The following is a 5,473-nucleotide window of genomic DNA, read 5'->3' as shown; positions in this document are numbered from 1 at the left end:
GAAATAAACCCAGACTTTCTTAGAAAAGTCATCAATAAATGTCAGAAGATAAACTGCACCACCTTTAGATGTAACTTATGCATGTCCCCACAAATCGGAGTGAATATAGTCAATCGTGCCCTTCATCGAGTGCACTTCAGTACTGAAACTAACTTTGCGCTGCTTCCCAAAAATACAATGTTCGCAAAAGTCAAGTGAGACCGTATGATCCCCACAAAGTAAATCACGCTTACTCAAGATACTCATTCCTCATTCGCTCATGTGGCCCAACTGCATATGCCACAACATTGATTTCTCAGATTCTGAAGAGGATGATACATTTAAAGAACCCACAATGGTACTTTCCTGTAGGACATAAAAACTATTTATCTTGTTACCTCTCATCATAATCAAAGAGCCCTTTGAAATTTTCAAAACCCCACCTCCACCTGCGTACATGCATCCAGTGAAATCCAAACTACTCAACGAAATAAGGTTCTTCTTCAAATCTGGTATGTGCCTAACGCTTGTCAAAGTTCTTACTATATTGTCATGACATTTGATCTGCACCATACCAATACCCACAATCCTGCGAACTGCATTGTTGCCCATCAAAACTGAACCACCACTTACTTTCTCATATGTGTATAACCAATATTTATTTGGAAACATGTGATATGAACATGCTGAATCTAAAATCCATTCGTCGTCAACACGACAATCCGAAGACAAAATAGTAAGAACATTGTCTGCATCAGCTGACTCGTTATCCTTCACCAGACTAGCCGAATCGGAACTTTCCATCGACTTCTTCCCCTTAGCCTTAAGCAAAGGACACTCATTTTTATAGTGTCCGAATTTGTGATAATAATAACACTCCACCTTACTCTTGTCTCGGCCTGATCTAGAGTTCGAACGTTCTTTACTACTACTGCGCTTATCACTATGATTCGACCTTCCCCTAACAATTAAGCCTTCTACTTTATCACCACTACCAATCACATTCAACTTTGTACGCATCTCCACAGAATTCAACGAGGCCTTCATATCCTTAAGAGTTATGGATTCCCTCCCATACAACATAGAATTCACCAAATTCTCATACGAGTTCGGTAATGAGTATAACACAATTAGGGCTTGGTCTTCATCATCTAACTTCAAATCTAGATTTTTCATATCCATCACAATCTTATTAAATTCATCTACATGTTCTTAGATAGGAGTACATTCTTACATCTTTAGTGTGTAAAGACGCTGCTTCAAGAATAATCTTGTTGTAAGAGATTTCTTCATGTAGAGGCTCTCGAGCTTATTCCACAATCTTGAAGCCGTTTCTTCATCGGCGACCTCACGAAGCACCTTGTCGGACAGCGACAATTGGATGGTGCTATGCGCCCTCTCTTTCATCTCCTCAATCTCAGCCGTAGTCATGTTGTCGGGGTACTTTCCATCCAAGGCTCTAACTGAACCTTCGTGACGCAACAATGCCTTCATCTTGATCCTCCATAACCCGAAATTGTTTTGGCCATCGAAGAGTGCCACTTCGAACTTGATAGATGCCATCTCGAACAAAAGACCGAAATTCCTTCGCTCTTATACCAATTTGTTGCGGAAAAACACCAAGAGATGCACAAATCAAAAAGCTCAAATAGCAATGATGAAAGCAAAATCAAACCACGCGAAACACAAAATATACGCGGAAACCCAAAACGGGAAAAACCACGGGGAGAGAGAGGTGTTTCACTATCTTCAACAACGAGTATAATCGAAAAGCTCAAAAATCACTTGGTGAGCCAGAAGATCTAATGATCAAATAAGAAGATAGAAAGAACAAAGAAGGGAGAGAATGTGGTGGCTAGGGTTAGAGATGCGTTGTGCAAGACATCTCTTTATTGTCCCCCTTAAAAAAAAAACCCCTAAAATAAATGTGCATGGTCCAAAATACTCTTATCATCGATTTGAAAGTCAAAACCCAGCAACAGGTGTTTAGGGAAATGCAAGGAAACGCGTCTATGAAGCTTACCCGAGAGAGAGGGCGCACAAAAACATACAGAACGGAGTTCATTCTTTGGAAAGAACATGAAGCTCTTTTTTTACGTCCAGCCAAACATTTTAAAAACGGGGAACAGCAACGAAACTTTGTCCAACAACATAAACTTAGTTAGGCCATCCAAAGGTTCGATTTTGTACAAATGTTTATGCGTCTATGAAGATTAACCCGGAGAGGGAGAGAGGGCGCACAAAGACATGTAGAACAGAGTACAATCTCTGGAAAGAAAATGAAGCTCTTTTTCCATGTCCGGCCAAACATTTTAAGAATGGGGAACCAGGAATGAAACTTTATCCAACAACATAAGCTTAGCCAAGCCATCGAAACGTTTGATTTTGTACAGATGTTTAGGGAAACGTAAAGGAAATGCGTCTATGAAGCTTAGCCGAGAGAGAGGGCGCACAAAAACATACAGAACAGAGTACGTTCTCTAGAAAAGAAAATGAAGATCTTTTTCCACCCAAACATTTTAAAAGTGGGGAACCAAAAGCGAAACTTTGTACAATAACACAAACTTACCCAAGCCATCCAAGCGTTCGATTTTGTACACATGTCTAGGGAAATGCACGGGAAATGAGTCTATGAAACTTACCCGGCAGAGATGAAGAAAGCGCTCGAAAACGTACAACCTGTTTAGCGAAAAAAAAAAACACAATTAGCAACAATGAGAAACAACCCGAGACAGACGGATGCAAAACATTTACCACAAAATGCCATGAGCAACTCAACATTCCACACGTCCATGTTCTTCCCGAGCAAACGAGCAAGCTAAAGAGAGAGAAAGGAGAAAATGTTAGTGTAGACTACCGAGAGAGAGAGCAAGCGAAAGGGAGGGAGGGAGGGAGCTTTACCGAGAGAAGAGATTAACAGAGTGTTCTGAGCGAGAGAGTGAGGGTGCCTTAACGAGAGGAGTGTTCCGAGAAAATGAGTAGATGTTCTGAGACCGAAAAGTGATCCGAGAAACCAAAAGAGGAGGCCTGAGCGCAGAAGAGAAGCTGAGGATGCCGTACCGTGCATACTAGGCACAGAATAGAGTACGAACTATGAGTGAGAGAGTAGAGAGGGAGGGAGAAAGTGGACAGAGGGTGTCAAAGGAAGCGAGAGCGAGGGAAAATGCTGTAATCAGCTTTGGTCAGAATAAGACAAAAAAAGAGAACTTTGTTCTAGTCACTTGGCTCTTTCGCTTAAAGGAATGTTTCTTTTTCTATAATCCAAAAATTAGAAAAAAAAGTAAACTTGTGTAGCTGAAAAAAATACGAATTGTCTTCACATATTAATTATTATAATTAAAATATTAAACATAGTAAGGTACCATTTCCAATATTTCATAATATAATTTATTGAATAGTTTAATAAATTTCTTGTGCCGATCGCCACGGATAAATTCCTACTCAAGAGTACAATAGGATGCCCACGCCTGCACCGGTGAGTCCGTATCGAGTATGCAATGTTGCATCAAATTTGGGTTAAAATGATGGTGACGATCAAGTAGATGTCATAACCACATCACTCCCACCAATCTCTTTATCCTCCTCCCATCTCAACCAAACTCCTTCCCCTCTACGGCCTCTCTCTCTCTCTCTCTCTCTCTCTCTCTCTCTCTCTCTCTCTCTCTCTCTCTCTCTCTCTCCAATGGCAAAAAGTCGTCATTGACACCACCTCCCACGTCGCTCCCGACGCCACGGCCACCACCGCTTGAGCTGATAAGCTCAAGGCCATGGCCAAGTGGCTCTGCGACGCGGCCACGTACCTCCCGCTCAAGGACCGGCACTTTGCCGACCGACCCACCAAGGGTCACACTCGATTCGTGAGCTCCCTCGGCAGAACCAGCATCAACGGTGGGCCCCAGCACCTCCATTTCCCGTCCGACGGCTCAAAGGGCTATGCCTCGAGGGACGCGATGTGCATGATGGCTTGTGGAACTACTATGACCTCGCATGACATGAGGCCCTCCCCCGCAATGCCACCTCCATGAGCGGGCTGAGTTTCTTGTCCTACAATCGCTACCGCTACGGCAACATATGGCACACCTTGTCGACGGTGTCCCCATACATGGTGTGGCACCAAGGGGATGATTGCCACCGCCCGCCCAAGCGGTGGGTGTTGTTCCACTAGGGTGAGCTCCGGCCTGAGATGGCGTCGTGGCTGAGCAAGCTCATAGAGGCGACGTTCGAGAAGCCACCATCCATAGAAATGTTTGATAGGAGAGCCCGATCTGTTTCGATGATGCTGTGGTGATAAGGCACAACGAAGGAGGGATGTCTAGGGAGAGGAGGCTCGAGCGGAGGCCTTCGAATTTTTTAGGTGCAATGTGAGGTGGTATTGCAACTTGATCTTTTTTGTTAGATTCTTCTTATGTAAGCTAAAGTACATTCCTTCTGATTCTTGAACGTAAATGAGTCGAATAATCTAGGTAGTGGTCAACTTGAAGGTGGAGGGAGTCTTCGAATGGACTCCACTAATCCACTCCATTCGAAAAAAACTTCCAAGGAGTGCATGCATGTTAAGCGTTGACACACCATGTTAGATGACAAACCAAAAATCCTAATATATGAAACGATCAATTACGGTAATATGAGGTCCAATTCAATGCCATATACTTAGTAAATCACACTTATTAATTGACCTTGGTATCGACTTATCTTACCAAGTAATTAGTCACTAAAGTATGTTGGGTTTGTGGGATCACTTTTGTTTGAAACCAATAATATGATGGAGGTGAAACCGATGAGCATGACGGACGTGTTGGCATTGCCACATGGAGCGTAGCCGAGCTACCCATTTGCTATTCCTGATGGACCGGAACAATAGCGTGATGGAGTTCCTCCCCAACGAGTGGCCACGATACGCAAGGATCGGCCAATATGTGTTTCAAGGGCTATCGCGCTGGATGGGGATGAGGCACCGGGGCGCCTGGTGGGACCCGGTCGATGAGAAATGTCCCTAACTTTTTGTGACATATTACACCAATGCACGAGAAAAGAGCTTCACTTAAATAACTCTTCGTACTTCAGTTTTCTCTCGAAGCTCCATCAAAACCATCAAGGAAAATTATTTGTTATAAGCTAAGAAATAGGTTAGAGGTTGTTTTGCAAAATCATGAAAAGAATTGTTGAGGGTAGAGGGGCAAGTGATTAGACTCCAAATTGACTCACAATATAGTGTCATAAACTTGTATGAGCGAGTCTTTAATTTAGGAATGCATTCAAGCAAGAACAAACGACAGTCTTGTTTTGTCCATTCTTTGGCTCATCGGAAAATCAACCATAGTTTAGACCCTTTAATCGTAATTTCTGAATTATTGAAGTAACTGTTGGGTTTTGACTTTCAAATTGATGACAATGGTATTTTGGACCATGCATATTATTTTAAGGGTTTTTTGAAAGGGGACTATAAAAGAGATGTCTTGCGCAACGCATCTTAAACCCTAGCATCCACATTCTC

At 42.8% G+C, this 5,473-nt stretch overlaps 1 pseudogene; it reads left to right on the top strand.

Annotated features, from left to right (window-relative positions):
* Positions 1-3,650: 3,650 nt before the first annotated feature.
* Positions 3,651-4,418, top strand: LOC115685492 (uncharacterized; annotated as a pseudogene).
* The last annotated feature ends 1,055 nt before the right edge of the window (positions 4,419-5,473 follow it).

The sequence above is a fragment of the Syzygium oleosum genome, unplaced genomic scaffold (assembly GCF_021117445.2).
Source record: "Syzygium oleosum isolate NSW1041296 unplaced genomic scaffold, Sole_v2.1 Sole_v2.08, whole genome shotgun sequence".
In the NCBI taxonomy this organism is placed as follows: domain Eukaryota; kingdom Viridiplantae; phylum Streptophyta; class Magnoliopsida; order Myrtales; family Myrtaceae; genus Syzygium; species Syzygium oleosum.
Note: the sequence above shows the minus strand (reverse complement) of the source record. Positions and strands in the feature narration are given on the sequence as shown.